The sequence below is a fragment of the Lineus longissimus genome, chromosome 18 (assembly GCF_910592395.1).
Source record: "Lineus longissimus chromosome 18, tnLinLong1.2, whole genome shotgun sequence".
NCBI lineage: Eukaryota > Metazoa > Nemertea > Pilidiophora > Heteronemertea > Lineidae > Lineus > Lineus longissimus.
The window spans coordinates 11,933,971-11,949,953 of record NC_088325.1 but is presented as its reverse complement, the minus strand read 5'-3'; the positions used below and the strand labels follow the sequence as shown (position 1 = coordinate 11,949,953).

The following is a 15,983-nucleotide window of genomic DNA, read 5'->3' as shown; positions in this document are numbered from 1 at the left end:
CCAGTACAAACAAAGCCGGAGTGTAGTTATCATCCACGCAAATTCACTGAAACGGCGAGTTCTATTTTCAAATTTTTTAACCCACGACGTAGGCCTTTAAAAGACGAGGAAAGAAATTGAAATAACAAGTAAGCCTTCTTCAGTAGTTCACTTTCTCTTCAGAATTTGAGGTCATAGTAATGACTTTGGTGAAAATTGATGCTAAACCTTCCTGGAAAAATCTAGCAGTCTTTGAAATGGTTTTTCCCATTCTGAGGAAACATCACTGCTGCCACCCCTCCTCGTGAATGGGTGAGCCTAGTAGCATGGTAGTCAGGGATGCTACTGCCATTCACTATCTCGGCATCCTGGTATCCATGTCGCTGTAGTGGGTGAGCGACATAGCGCAGTAGCTAAGATAGCTTGCGGAGTAGCGTTTTGAACAGGCGGTGGATTTTGAACTAGTGTGCGGTGGATCGCGAGCATCAAGTGCTGGATCAGTTGCAAAGGATCACTTAGCGGCAAACTTGCAACAAACAAAGTTGAGGAAAAGTTGGGGATTTATGCCTTGTGTTGAAAACTTTGGAATATTTTGATCTTTGGAAGTCTAGTGGATTATTCAATTAAAGGATTAAGACCTGTGGTAAGATTTAGTTTTATTCATGTTATCACCGTCAGAGGTTTTGGAATCTGCGAGTGAATATTGAGTTACAAGTTCTTTGATGTAGAGAAGAACCTCTGTATTAGGGACACCCTTCGGGATTGACAAGTGCTTTCCTTAATAGAGAGGTGTCCTGAAGAGAGAGGACAAAACAAATGGAAACAACAAGTTTGGGTTCAAAACAAGTGTCCTTATTAGATAAAGGTGTCTGCTAAAGGGAGATTCCATTGGAAGTGCACAACTGGCTGTAAAGTTTGTGATTGATTTTCTATTGTAGTCGGGTCAGAAATATTCATAAAGTATGGTGTAAGATAAAAAGTTAAGTTGATAGTTAAAATTTCATTTTCAGTGTATTAACCCCTTACCTGCTAGTATTGTCTTGATGTTTACATCTCTCTATCATTGGTGAAAAGATCACTACCTCAGAATTGGGTTCTCTACAACAATTTGCCAGATACTTTATAGGAATTGTAGGATTGGGATTGGGATTGCTATTTCTGATGTAGCCAAGTGGGATGTACCGGTCATTAGAAGTCAACAGACTCTATCTGTGAGAAATAGATTTTGACTCACTGTGGTATCGTATGGTCATATCCTTTCCTTGTCATGATAACAGTGTTTCATCATGCATTCTTGTCCAATTTATATCGGTGAAAATTTAATGATAGTATATTCTCAGATGTTTTATTCATGTGCCTATATCACTTATCATGGTTTATTGGTTTTATTGTCACCATGCTTGTTGGTGACATGTGTGGCTGCTATTATAAAGGGCTTAGGATAGATGAAGGTGATACGGACATTGACAGTGTGCTTTGGAATGGCCTTGACTTCAGTGAGGGTTGATTCCGTTAGGTTGTCCTCCATCAAGGATGAAAGCAGGTCAATGGCAGAGTGGTTAGAATGTCAGTCTTATAACCAAGAGGTTGTAGGTTCGACACTCGGATGGATCAGCACTGTTTCATCTGTGTGTCCATAGGCAAGGCACTTAACCCAACTTGCTTCTCTCCACCCAGGAGTAAATGGACTTGGACTTCTTCAGTGGCATAAGTTAGATATAAAGCATGATTCCATGTCATTCTCCAAAAAAGAGTTTATGATCTGCCAGCAATGGTAGTGTAGATTCAAAGGCCTCAAAGGAGTAAAGCAAGGCACTTGTCGCCAAAGCAACTCTGCACTTGCCATCATGATGCACTTGCAATAGGCATGATAAATGTGAAGAATCCCCAACACCTGTTTCTAATATCAAGAGACTTTTGCCAGGGCAGGAGATCATCATCTGGTTTATGTCACAGCAGGTTTGTTTGCTGACATACTTGCCAAGTTCTGATCACATTGACTTGACAACAAGAGATACCTTTCTCATTAACCCTGTGTCCCCATTTGATGAAAAGTTACTATTTCAGTCGGGTCAATGGTGATCAGGTGTGGGGTATTGTTTTTTGGGGGGGGGGGGCATTTGAGCGAACTTCATTTAAAACAGACCCGTACCTTTATTTTTGGTTCTAGGTGGCAAGAGGGGGGGGGGGGGGGGCACGACGACACCTCTTTTGTCATCTGTCTTTCAGAAAGTCAAATGAAAATCTGCATGAAAAACATGCTTTTGTTTGGAGGGAATTGATCAGCTCATACGAGTTCTACTGAAAGATTTCAGGATTAATGAGGGTTAAAGTACCCTCTGTCAATGTCTGTGGCAGTTTACATGTTTATCAGACTGAAAAACCCAACTTTACCTTCAGAGATTATTATTTGGAAGCAAAATCCTCCAACCTGCTGAGAGCAATTTAGCAAGGCTTTCATCTTGTCTGATAAAAAGTAGCTTCTTGGATCCTCTGGTGGGTTGATCATAGTTGAACAACAGGGGTTAGAATATTGGTTTCAAAGTTTCAATGGTACAGGAACTATCGACTGCACCATGACCTTTGCCTATTCACAGTACAGGCATGCTCACAGGTACATGACGATTAAAACTCCAGTCCCACTGACAACACTCATTTGATGCTATAATTTGGGATTGTCAGTGGGGCTGGAGTTTTTTTAATCTTCATATGCCTGTGGCAGGCAATGGATAAAGATTTGTTCGTCCAACATGATTAGCCTTCATTTCCCTCATGCATTGGTGCGGTCATTTGGAAAGATACAGGAATGAAATGGCCGAAAAATTGTGAATATCACTAGGATTATGGATTATTGGACAGATTTATGTGTGGGGGGGGGGGGGGGGGGGGTTCTGGATGATGGCTTATCCCTTATCTCAGTCAGCAACTATTGGTACCTTTTGTAATCAGGCTTAAGAGATTACTCTGTAGAACATAGAACATAGAACTTGGTAATGCAAACCCAACTCATCTGCATATCACTAAATCTCTTTATCACACCCATATCTGTGTGTTCCGATAAATATGGATTTATGACAGGTGTTGGACTTAACTAAAGAACCCTAAAGCTACCAGAAACTGTTGCTGACAATTTATGACAGATTTGGTACCATAAAGTAGTGGCGGTTAATGGTTCATCTCTGCCCGATTCGTTTGTGATATTGGCGGAGAAACTTAAAAGACAGCAAACTCTCTTAGCCCCATAATGAGAGGCCACCCTGCCAACACTGTCACCTAAATCAACTGACTAATACCCACCTGTAGTCAACTTTCACAGTTACACTATTCCATAAAATTAGATATTACATCGGAGGCAATTTTATGGCTTCATGAATCATTAACTGATGGGCAGAGCAACATCAATGGACAGGTGAAATCATAAAATCAACATGAAAGCTCGCTCCACACAATTAATCTCAATAAATATTTATGCTTTAATGGACTTTTTGATAAATTAAAATCCTGGCAATAAATATTTGATGCAGAGATGGATGATATTACCCACGTTTGTTTTGAACTAGGGGAAGTCATAGGTATGTGGATGCAGTGTTTTGAGCCTGTAGACCAGTTGTTGTCAAGCATTTTACAATGAGAGGTTGCATGATAACCAGTTGTTATGGTATGGTGTTGCCCAAGAATCGGCCTTACTTTTATGAACACAATTTAACGTCATCTCTATCTCCCGGCGGTCACTCGAGCGATGTGTGTCACCTGTTAGGAAATATTTGGGTCCTTCAGCTAATCTTTTAAATTCAGTTGATCCCTCACTTGAAAATCATTACTTTTGTTGCAAATGTGCCATGAGGTGTCACCCATCCTCTGCCAATGTGTATCTTATCAAAGTTGGATTCATTCACTCAGCTCAATGACACTTGAAGTGCTTCTGTTCGATAATATTTGTGGCCAACTCTTTCTTTTGGTGATATTGTTGCAAAACTATGGTTGTCCTTCCATTCTTCTTATAAATACCTTGGACATTCTTTTTATTGTGTTATTGTCCTTTCTCCCCCTGCTCCTATCTCTAAGGGGTATAACTTTCTCAATTTCAAGTACACTTGTACCATCAAGGACTATAAAATCCCTTAGGGTACAACATCTGCAATCTCAAGGGCACTTTTACTACCAACACTACCAAGGGCAGTGAATCAGCCTATTATTATGGTTTCCAATTTATTTCTATTCTTTAAAAGTCCTAATGATGCAGGTGGATGGATGAATTCTTTCTCAGCGTGAGATTTTCTGTGATAATTTTTTGCCTAGAATAACGACGATGTGTACATGGGTACCCTGTTTCAAATGGTGAGCATAACGAATTTCTAGAATTTGAATTTTCGGAGAATGGTGCTTGCTGTATGAAACTTGCTATATGAAACTAGTCCTTGTTTCATCTCCTCCTGCGAATAAAGGAAAGACATGTACCCTTTCATGGGTTTGTTTCTTCTTTCGTTGACAACCTGTCCTTGTATTCTTACAGGAAACATCCTTTTGTTTCATCTCATCTGGTGAAGGGTCCCTGTAGGATTTCTCATGTTTGAAAGTGTTCATCCCACGAAAATGTCAACATGCACCTGAACTGCTAATGATGGATAGCTATTCTTGTTAACTATTGTTCGTCATACCCAGAGGTGTTCTTTGTCTGGTCAAAGAGACTGGTTGAGATGCTGTAGCTTTGAAGGCAGGGCTAAACAATCCCTTTCAAGGACAATTTACATTCGATGAGCATCCAGTCAGAAAAATCGCTGCTTTTTCTAGTGTTATAGTTTCTTTAGATGTCTGCTTGAACTGTTTATCCCTTTATAACTCTGCAATTATCATTTAGAATGTACTCTTATTTCACTGATCTGAGATCATTTCTGATTATTCATTAAATGAGAGAAGTAAGCACAGGGTGGTTCGATACCATTCATAGTGTCCGATTTGGAAAGACAGTGGCTTATAGCAACACCAAGTTGCCCAATGGTTCTGACCTGTCCCCTGTGTCCATTTTGGTACAGTGTGTAGTGTAATTGGTGAAACAAGAGTATTTTATTTTTCTTGAATACACAATTACTGGACATGTACTAGCGAGTATGAAAGCTGGCTTTGATAGGAATCCTTTTCAAGTGAAATTGATATGCATATAGGAAATAGCCGCTAATTATTAGCTGTGATCTAGGTGTCTTGTGATGGCCGAGAACTGGTAATCTTTTTGGGGTAAAAACGTACTTTCAACATGAGAACCTTCTTTACAGCTTGTTAAGGGTCTTTTCAACTGGAAAATAATATGGTCACCTCCCAAGTTATTCTTTGTTCTTGTCATATTTGTACAGAAAACCTTCATCACTCTCTTGACATATTACTTTCAACACTATCTTTCCCGTCAAGAAGTATTTGAGGGGTTCCTCTTACTGCTCTGCTGTGAGTGTCTAGGCAATTATCTTGTCTTGTCAATTATCATTTTGACATCCTTCTTCATCTTAAGATCCTGACTGCCTCATTCTTCTTCAAAGCGATCAATGCGACATGAAAAAGGGCACTTTACTTTCCTGGGTACCTTAATTTGTTTTAGAGAGGATGCTGTCTAGGTTTGAGAAGTTCTTAGTGAGTGGCTTTTGTTGGTACTCTTGCAACATGGGTAAACCATTCATTGTTGTGGCAAGAGAAAGAGAGAGTTTTTTTGAAGGAAAAACAATCATTGCCTTCCCTCCCCCCTCCCCAGCAACTTCTTATCATTCCTTCACAGCTTTCTCTAGCTGAACTCTTCCTTCAGTTTCTTTGTGTTTAAACATCAACAAAAGGGGGCCTGCCTCCTAGTTTCCCTGAAAAAGAAAAGATATAGCTTTGGAGGTATTTCTTGAAAGAGATGGAAGACGGGCAAGCTCTGTTGTCCTTTGGTGAGCAGCCTTGGGAAAAAACTCTTTGTGTAGTCATCTAATCAGTGTGTGGGTACAATCAAGTACCAGAAAGTCTTCTTCTACCCCAGGGTTCCTACCTCATGTCTGTGAAGTGTCCAGTCCTTGTCATCAGTTCTTTTGACTCGAGTGTACTTTATAGGAAAGGGATCACTGCTCGGAGACACTTCTCTGAAACAGAGGAGTCTGTTGTCCTTTGGTGTGGAGCTATGGGAGAGGAATTCTTTGATGACCATCAGATTTATATGTTGGTACAAAGTTGATTGGTAAGCGAAGTGGACATGATGGCAATGACAAAAGCGGATTTCAAAACATGAAAAATCTGATAACTTGGGGAGTGGTTATCGGGCTGAAAGTGAAAACTCACTCTCGGCCGCCTACCACAGGGTTCGTAACTCATATCTATGAAGTGTTTTGTCTTTGTCATCAAATGCACCTTGAAACAAAAGAGACCGCTCAGAGACAATTTCTCTGAGGGGAGGAGACACCTACACTTTGGTGAGTAGCTAGGAGAAAGCAAGTCTTGAGGTTCATCGGTGCAAGTTCAGGTACCCTAAACTCTCCGCCCCTTGCCTGAGGCTAGCTGTGATTCCTAGCCTCACATCTGAGAAGTGTCCTCCCTTTTGTCTTCAATTCTTTTGACTCTGGTGTGATAAGGCTTCTCCAACAAAAGATCAAAAATATTTCCCCTCAAGCGCCCAATAATTTGTTTGCAAACACTGAAGGTGTCCATCTTTATTGTGTTTATCTGATTTCTATGAATGCTTTCTCTTCCGTAAGTGAGGGGCGGTGCAGCCTTCTTTGTTAAGGGGTGTTTATCTTCAGATAATCAGGCAAGCGTAGACTATTTTTCACTCTCTCACCTGGTAATCTTCTAATACCTTTATGCCAAATAGATAGTTACCTCTTCCTTTCTTTTTCAGTGTAGATAAGTTTGTAAGTCATTGTCCATTGTTGATTATAAATCCTAACTCTGAAAAAGAAATTGTTATGTTTATCGATTGTAATCACCATGAAGTTATTGTATCTTTTGTGAAGAAAGTTGTCCTCTCCACAGGGGCATAATTTTTTCCCAAACATTAAGTAAGGGTACAGTCTTGTATAAGGAGTCAATTGTTGGCATACAGAGGACCTCATCTTTTTTAAAGAGGACTACAAATTAACCTTTGGGTGACCCTTTTATATTGTCCTTTCTCACACTATCAGGATTTTCAAGTAGATGTTGTCAGACAGAAGATACACCTTTGAAACCATTGTTGATGCTGAACTTGGAAAAGCTAGTTTTCACTAAACATTTTGCCTAACTGGTATGCTCCATGGAAATCGACTTGTGATGATTTAAGAAACTGTTATGCCTATGTTGGAAGTTGTATGATAGCTTTCATTGATTTGAGATGACTATAAAATCCAACTTTGAAACCATCAAAGAAAATCCTAGCTATCATCAGGATTTTCTTAACAAGATTATTGTGACCTCTGTATCCTCACTATCAGTTATTCCCTAACCACAGTGGGTTAAACGCCCACTCGATCCAGTGATATAATGGCCTTGGGTTGTCACCGAGTTAATCCTTGTCGTTTTTATGAAACCGTATCAGGAACAAAAATCTTACGCCGATCAATAAGTTCCTGCCACAGCTTTGACATTGTTTGAGCGGAATGTAACAGAGCGAGATGGCGAGGTCCGAGCTTGCGTGCATCTCGCTTCGGATTCTGGTGCCATTGTTTGATTGTGGTTATATCCATCATTGGGTTACTTCTGTGATTAATTTATCGTTCTTAGGAAATGAAAAAAGTAATCCCTAAACTTTTTTTTGTCAGATTTTGTTTTATTGGCTTGGTGTTCTTGCACCCAGGGTATGCTGCAGGCAGAGAGTGATAATCAATTCTAATGTTCTTAAGTCCATTATATCTTTGGTCAAGTGGTGTAGAGTTTTAGCCTTATTGAAGGTATTTAACCAAAGGGTAGTGCTATTGGGTTAATATGGATTGATTATCAGGGAATGATTGGTAGATCATCACTGAAGTTTTTATCCAACTAGATGTTTTTTGTGACACCTGGACTATACCCAAAATTTTTTATATTTATGGGCGGCGTGATCACCAATGTGAGGGGAATGAGGCAGAAATTGGATAAAGAAACTGAAATGTTTTAATGGGATTTTCTTTCCCAGTATATGCAAGGTCAGGGGCCGACTCTCTTCACCAGACATAATCGGTTGATTCAAGAGTATTATTCAGTCAGTCACAAGAAACATTGAAATATGGGGAACACTAGAAACCTCCTTTGATTTGATTGTGATCACACTATGGCGTCATATATGATACATATGAGTAAGAATTAATAAAGGCTAGTGGTTGTTATTCTTGATGTGAGCAACTGAACAATTCATCTCAAAAGGGACGGACCACGGGCCAGGTTGGCCAGATTAAGTTACAAAAAGCTGCCAATAGGTGCCTCTCCTATCTAACGACACATTGACACTATAAGTCAGACCAGATGCAGTTCCCAAAGAGCGTATACAAGTCACTTGGATACCATCCATTGCCCTAGCTCATTCCTATAGACCTGCTTCTGTGCTAGAATCATATCAATAATGTGGGTGCCAATGCCATCAAATTGATATTTCTCGAAATCCATTCTATCGATTTATTCTATATTATTTCAAGCTTTCATGAATCGTTTGACATTTCATCATTCAAAGGCTATTGCGCAGCATTCAACAGATAATTTATACTTTTATATTTACCTCGTTTCAGATGTCCTGATCCGCGAGTCCCCATGGAATAAGGTAAGGTATTTCTATCATCAATTCATTTCAAGTTAACTTGAAATGGATGTTGACGGAAGTTTACACGTCGAGCTGTATCTTGCTACCTCCCTTCTCCCCAGATCAAAACAAGCCATATTTCATGGCGACAACAATCTAAGGTTATCCCTTAAAAGCACTTGAGCTTTACAAAGACTGCACACGAACAGTCAATCAACTTGACTTGCAATCAAGTTCCCATTTGTGATCACTCTTCCCCTATTTCATTCAGTTCATCACCCCCAGCAACTCCAAAGAGAATAATCAAATGTCATAAAAATCATCCAACCACAAATCAGTGCATCAAATTCGAATCTACGGCAATGAGACGCTGCATAATGTGATTGTTCTTGGGTATTGCGGTGATAAATAGCTGCACTGGAAAATTGAAAATTTCCTCGGAAGTGGTATCTAAATTTATTCGACTGTGTACGTTTTGTTGCGGTTTATTACCATTTGTAGCGAGTCTTTTTCCTTTGAATTATTGGTAATTTTGAGTTGGCGCTTACCGTAAGTGGATTTTGAACATGAACGAATATCTGCCGTGCTTTGATTGAATATTTTTGTCGGCGTCTTGTTCAGTTATCTTCTTTGGCAGATGCGGTGATTCATTCTCATGACGTCTGGCAGTGGATATTATCATATGCCCTAGATGAATTGTCCCGGCAGAAAAGACCATGAAAATTTCCCCAAAAATCAAAAAAAGACTTTCCAGATCTTTTCATTTGTAAGCATTACATGAGAAAAACAACTGGGTCCCTTTTCACTTTCAGGCACTGCTCACTGTCACTGTGACTGCACTCTTTGCAACCGTCAGCTGATCATCCGGCCATTGGGCCTCTTGTTTTTTCGACGAATTTCGCAGAGAGCGAGTATTGTGGCATGGCAGTGATTAGAGTCCATGATGCAAATTCTGCCTTTCTGCTTTGCGCATCACTGTCATATTTCCTATCACTATTAAATAGCAAATATTTTTTTGCTTGATATATCGGAGGCTAGGATCTATAATCTCTATAAATATCTGCGGCTTTTCATCAAAAGTGCCGCCAATGACAGCTGTCTGATTGATGTATCACTATTTGAGGAAAAAACGAACAACTCAACAGTAGACCAATGAAATTAGATTCGTTGCTTCTGGTCTGTACCTGCATGTGATTTTGGCCAGCATAAAAAAGTCATAATAATCATTTTAATAGGCATCTGCATAAAGAAACCTGCAAGATACTCTGCCAGTTCTATCAAAAATATTTTAAAAAGTGACTCAAAATTTTCAAAGACTGCTTGGCGAAGAAGCAAGCATCATGTTCCATTGGACTTACTGATAGGGATTTAGGCCATGGTTAACGACCTTGACCCCCAATTGACAAGGTCATGTGTCTTGTTGGACAGGAGAAGCCTCGTACATGAGCGCATGACATGCATGATGGAAAAGAGGAAATCTCATCATCGACTCCAATATTCAATCAGATTTCTGATGAAAATGTTATTTTTGGCTCACCATAGGGGAGTCTATACAACACCGCAGTGTCCATCGTCGTCGTCCGTCGTATCCTATTTCAAAAACCGTGGCACGTTTCTTAACCACTCGAGCTATGAACTTGAAACTTTGTACACAAGACCCCCAGGTCAGATGACCTCCGACAATGAATTTTTGATAACATTTTTATGGTAGGTTCTCCTAGCAAGGATACATCACATATCATGCAGGGTTTTGATTTGACCTTATTTTTAGCTCAGTTTTGTGACAGAATATTAATATAAACTGCCCCAGGAAAGAAAGCTGCACTTCCGCTGTGAGACACCACTTCCTCTAAGATCGCAAAATTTACATCTGTGACCAAAACTGTTCTCCCCATATCCATTAACATTACCCAAGGTGAGCACATGGTCCCTGGTCCATTACTTTTTATTTGAGCTTGAATTCTCGTGAGATGGAATGGTCACTGACAATTTGTGAAACTCATGGTAACCCTATTAAGATTCTGTTACTGGTTTGAAAAAATATTGGGAAAAATACTCCATTTACACCCATTGGGTCATTGTTGACATGAAGACTATCGCACCAGAGGAAATAAAAATATTGAGAAATAAAGGGAATGTCATATGTTAATATTTGTTCAGGCTTAGACAGTCAATACAAATGCCATCTTGACCACCAAGGTTTTTGCATCTCATCTATGTTTAAAGGGAGTACAGACCATGAGGTTCAGGATGGTCAAATGCCTGTGCTTGTGGATCCAGTAATTTAGGAAGGGCAGGATCAGCATCCCACTCAATGATAGGACCGAAGCTACAATAGTGAAATTGAGGTGCTACCCAGAAAAACTTGGATATTGAAGTGCCAATTATGCGTTTTCCAGGCATCTAGAGGGCTAGAATTTAGAGTAGATTGTTGCTTCTTCAGGGAGGTGCCCTAAAAAATCTTTGATCTCCACCGAAAAGAGGGGACGTGTGCCTCTTGTGACCCCCTAAATCTGCCATTGTTGGCATATGGCCTGGTTAAAATCATGATGATACATCCTCTGAAAGCAGACCTTGGGTCGAAAATACACTCACAAAAATTGATAAAACTTTGATTGAGTGTATTTTCGGAGAAATACAAAGGCCTGCTGTGGGAGAAGTGATGATAGGCAGTCTGCACCTTGACCTAAAAGTCGAGACTATCACAAATGTCAGAAGCGATTTGGAACTAGACTCTTTGTATCGATCTGTACATGTACCTTCAAATAGAACTACAATGATATTGTATGAAAAAAGCTTTTTCGTTTAATCCTGATAACATAAAAGGTGATAAACAAATCCTGATGGCAAACTTTTCCGAAAAATAGGCTGCTGTGTCTATTTTCAGAATAAAGTACATGAAATTCTATTTTAAGACTGTGATGATAATTATAAAAAATTTCGTTCAGAAACATATTGATTGAAAAAAATTACTTGTGAAATGTAAATGAAATGTTAAAAAACATACCATTGAAAAATCGACTCTGCGTCTGACTAGTATTTCGGAATGCGGAGGATATTGATTCGGGGCTAAAAACTATGCTAGTACCAATAACCATTCACTGCTAAAAGGGTGATATTGATGGAAATGGGTGCATAGACGGGAATGGGGAGGGCATTGTGATTGGATTTCTGGTAGTTATGAAGGTGAACATCATGAAAGAGAAAGATTTCCTGAGGATGACGAAAAAGTACTTCTGCTTTCTTCTTTTCTCCAGTCCTTTCTCTGGTATGGCTATTGTTCGAGGTGGTATGTCCGGGAAAATTGTTCTAAACTTGGTCCAAAACACAAAAAAACTAGAAGCGCTCGGGAAAGAAACTCCTATTTATGGCTAAATTTGTTACCTAATTATTAAAGAAAACTCCAAGATAAAAAAATTCTCCAATATCTTTGGCGTAATTCCCTTTGAAAGTAATGGCAGGCACCTGAGGCTCATGGCGCTATAGCGACAAATTATGCCCATCTTCCGATCTTGTCTTGCTGTAGCCTTTGAAGTGGCGGCCACTTCCGCTGTCTTGAGAGGCTGTCCACGTCAATTATGCCGCGCTAAACCAGCCAGGTGACCGTTTATCCATGAGGCATTTTTCTGATGGCGCAACGCAGCTATTTGCCATTGGTCTTAGTTTGTTTGACTTTACCCTTGGCTATTAGGTGAAAGTTTTTTGGGATGTGATGTAAAAAAATAAAATTTCATCAATGATATTAAGTTCGCATTGGCATGATGGGTGAGCTTTTGTCATTACTTCTTGACAACGTCAGTGGTGGCCTCTTAGTCGTTTCTCGAGGTGTCATGGACGAGAGTTCCGTGGACAAGGACATTGACACAGCCAGTGGCACCTTTTAGTATTGGCCATTTCAAGGACATTGACACAGCCAGTGGCAGCCTTTGTGAGTTTTGTTTTTGGTCTTGTCTCGAGATGTTGTGTAAGAGAGATCAACAATGGTCGTTTCAAAGATACTTACGCCGTGGATAATTAAGATAAAATAGAACCAAAATTCGTATTCCATGATCATGATGATGGCATAACTTCAGTTTCAAATTGTTTTAACAGATGCTTCTCTAGTGCACTACTGCACTAGCTATTCCTCTCAAAATATCCTGAGCATGCCTCGCGTGTGTTCTCTGTCATTGAAATGTCTCCTTTGGGAGCCTGCAACCTTTATATCCCATTAAATCACTCCTTTAATGCTTTCTTTTACATTAGGTACATGTATCTCCAATATGATTTCAACATGGCATGAAAATGTAATCTGTTTCAGAATTTACGTGTGTTTGATAAAATAGTCGATAGTGATTTTCTGTGTGTTTTTGGAGATGATTAAAATATTATGACCTTTTAGTTCTATTCTTTTCTAGTTAAAAAGGTTCACACAGGTTAATGGCTGGGCTTCTTCTTGTTTTTCTTTGTGTCAACACAAAATGATGGTCACATTAGTCTTAAGGATATTTTGAAATTACCCTTAGCCAGTATGACATGAGAAAGACACACATTATTGTAACCTATTCCAATAGTCCCTTCCGATTGAGTCAGTGTAGGAATTGAACCCATGACATTTTCCTCATGGAGCCTGGACATCATACAATAGCCCACGATGCCCTCTTGATGACAATTATTACAGTTTAATGATAATCCAAGATAATCTCTAATCCATTATCGGATAATCAGAATCGTCAGAGATTGCGATCATTTCCATCCAATTCTCAATGCGATGGATCATAGATTACCAGTGATACAACATGACTAATTAAGATGGCAGATATGAATGTGGCGGAAATGCAAGGAAGGTTTTGGATGGTGGTTGGAAGATGTTGCAAAATGTCGGCAGTGGTCATCCTGGAGAGCGAGGAATTGAGGATTGAGGATTTGAGAAGTTGTGCGAGGTTTGTATTTTGCAATTGTGATCGGGATGAAAACCAATTTACCAAAGAGCAAACATTGTTACCAGCAATGGGTGAGTGTGTTGGTGCTAATTTGAAAAACATAATCATTCCTTGAGGACGAGATTAGGAGGCTGACCATGTCCCTTTAACCTATGAACAGGCTGATAAGGCAGTCATCATCATCATCATCATCATCACCCTCTAGTTATCCCAAAAGCTGCTCAGCAAATCATAACTTTTTTTCAGGATGGGCTGCTATTTAGAACAACTCTTGTCAACACTGAGGTCACACCACACACATTTACCCGTAAAGGGCAAACAATCCCTTATCAATAATGGAATGACATTCTAAACCCAAGATCAGAAGATTACCTAATTCCCTCATCTGCGGATGTTGCCATTGTCTCTGTCTTCCTAAACATGATACCTTCCATACGGATGCCGTCTTTGTTTTCCTCTCGTGACATCAGAGGAACAATGGTTATAATTAGCAGCGGAACTGAGGTCCATCCTCGTTGACACCAAAGTCAGTGCATACCATCCCAAGGAAATCGGGGTATCAAAGGGACAACTGGGGCATGGGATTTACCTGGCCAGGAGGATAATAACCCTGCCTGCCAACATGTGCCGCCACATGTAGTATCACACTGATGCTGATCTCTCATAATGATTTTCGGTTTATATCACGATATTAAAGGGATATTGGTGACATCTGACTTCACACTTCAACCTCGAATTATCCACTAATCTTTTCGCCCATCGAGGACCCCAAGCCTGACTGTTCAAACCCTGGGGTTTGAGTCATGATCTGGTAATATGTTCTCTTTAATGGACATATGTTCTAAAGAGGTTGATGTCACTACTTGTCTGTTCCCCAAAACGACTTGGAGCAAGTCCTCAACTACCACAGACACAAACAGGAAGTGTAAAGAAAGTCAACATGTTAGTGATGTCTTCACACCAATATCACCCTGGCAAGTTTGTCCAACAAACTTTGATGTCAAGTATGTTGAGGTCAAGAGTACCAGCTATTCGTGGATTCCAGACGCAGTGGACTTGCCTCATTTTCCCCCAACCACTGCGACTGATGAACATTTTTTTTGTGGTTTTAACTTTATCGGCAGCGGATGAATCCAGATTTGCTATTAAATGTAGTTGTTCCCGTCATTGATAACTTCTTTGTAACATTTTTGTTAGCATTTCTATGGCTTTCACGAATGCACTGTCGAACACACAAAGTTAGTACGCTCAAAGACTTTAACTGTAGTGAACAGTAAAATTTTGGCAGCAGATGAGATATCTTTTCTTTCAGCACCAATTGAAAAAAGACAGATTTGCCAACTTTTAGCATCACAAATGTTTCATGGTTAACGACATGCTGAAACCTGCAAGGTGACGACTCTAACTTTTTCCTTATGGATGTGGTCATCAGTGTCCTTGTTATCTTCTTCTATTATGTAACAGTAACAAAGGTCATCATGAGCCCGGGAGGAAGTGTTGTCACATAAGCCCTCACCTCCGACTCCCAACTGAATACGTATATCGCTAAGTCCATTAACCCTGGACAGTTGGTCCGACCAGCTTTTGTCACAAGTCCCTAATCTTGGAGAAATCGGAGAAGATCTTAAAGAAGATAAGTAAGACCTTACAGGCGACATATGAGCCCTTAAGGATAGTACTGATCCATTTAACTGGAGTCTGAAGCTCTATCGAAGAACATCTGCCCTTAATCTTTGATATGATCGAACCAATGGAGTTTATTCTCAAATATAGTTGAGTTCTGGGGACAAGATGATGTCATGGAAATACCTCACGTAAATTTAGATTGGAATATTACGAGCTTGGTCACATTTCGTTGTCTCCTGTCTGCAATATAAACACTAAATATGTCAAGAGCAATTCAACACTTCAGACCCTGGCCGTTGGAGAATCTTGTCGACTGAAAGTACCCTTCAGGGCAGAAGTGATGGAAGTCTCTTCAGAAAGGAATTCAGTTGGAGATTCTCAATAGTCATGTCATGGCCCTAATCAAGAGCTCCAATTCTTGTCTGGTAATCATTACACCATTGCAATTGTCTTCAACCAATTTATAAAAAGCTCCCCCATTTTCGACTCTGAATCTCATGTTTTTAATAATGGTCGTATAGAAGAAGTCCTGTCATTTACATCAATTGGCCCTTTTTGTCTCCTTGGAAATAGATGGTGTCGAATTCCGTGTGATGAGGGGACATTTCTTCCCTGACAACGCTCCTGATTTAATTGGTTGTCAGCAAAATCTGTTGCTAGTTTCAAACATGTAAGTTGCTGAGGGTAAACAAGCAAGCACGCCAATAGCTCAATTTGCCTACAGTGTACCATGAAGAAGTGGCAATAAGACGTAC

The 15,983-nt window shown here is 39.9% G+C and overlaps 1 protein-coding gene across 6 annotated transcripts in view; it reads left to right on the top strand.

Annotated features, from left to right (window-relative positions):
- Nucleotides 1-15,983, top strand: part of LOC135502001 (kin of IRRE-like protein 1) — a 289,676-nt gene that overhangs the window by 160,091 nt on the left and 113,602 nt on the right. For 5 of the 6 annotated variants that reach the window (XM_064794418.1, XM_064794412.1, XM_064794417.1 and 2 more), the window contains one exon: nt 8,670-8,701. The gene's annotated coding sequence lies outside the window, so the exon portion shown is untranslated. Of the gene's footprint in view, nt 1-341; nt 623-8,669; nt 8,702-15,983 lie in introns of those variants that run through there. The other variant, XM_064794414.1, reaches the window with a different exon arrangement.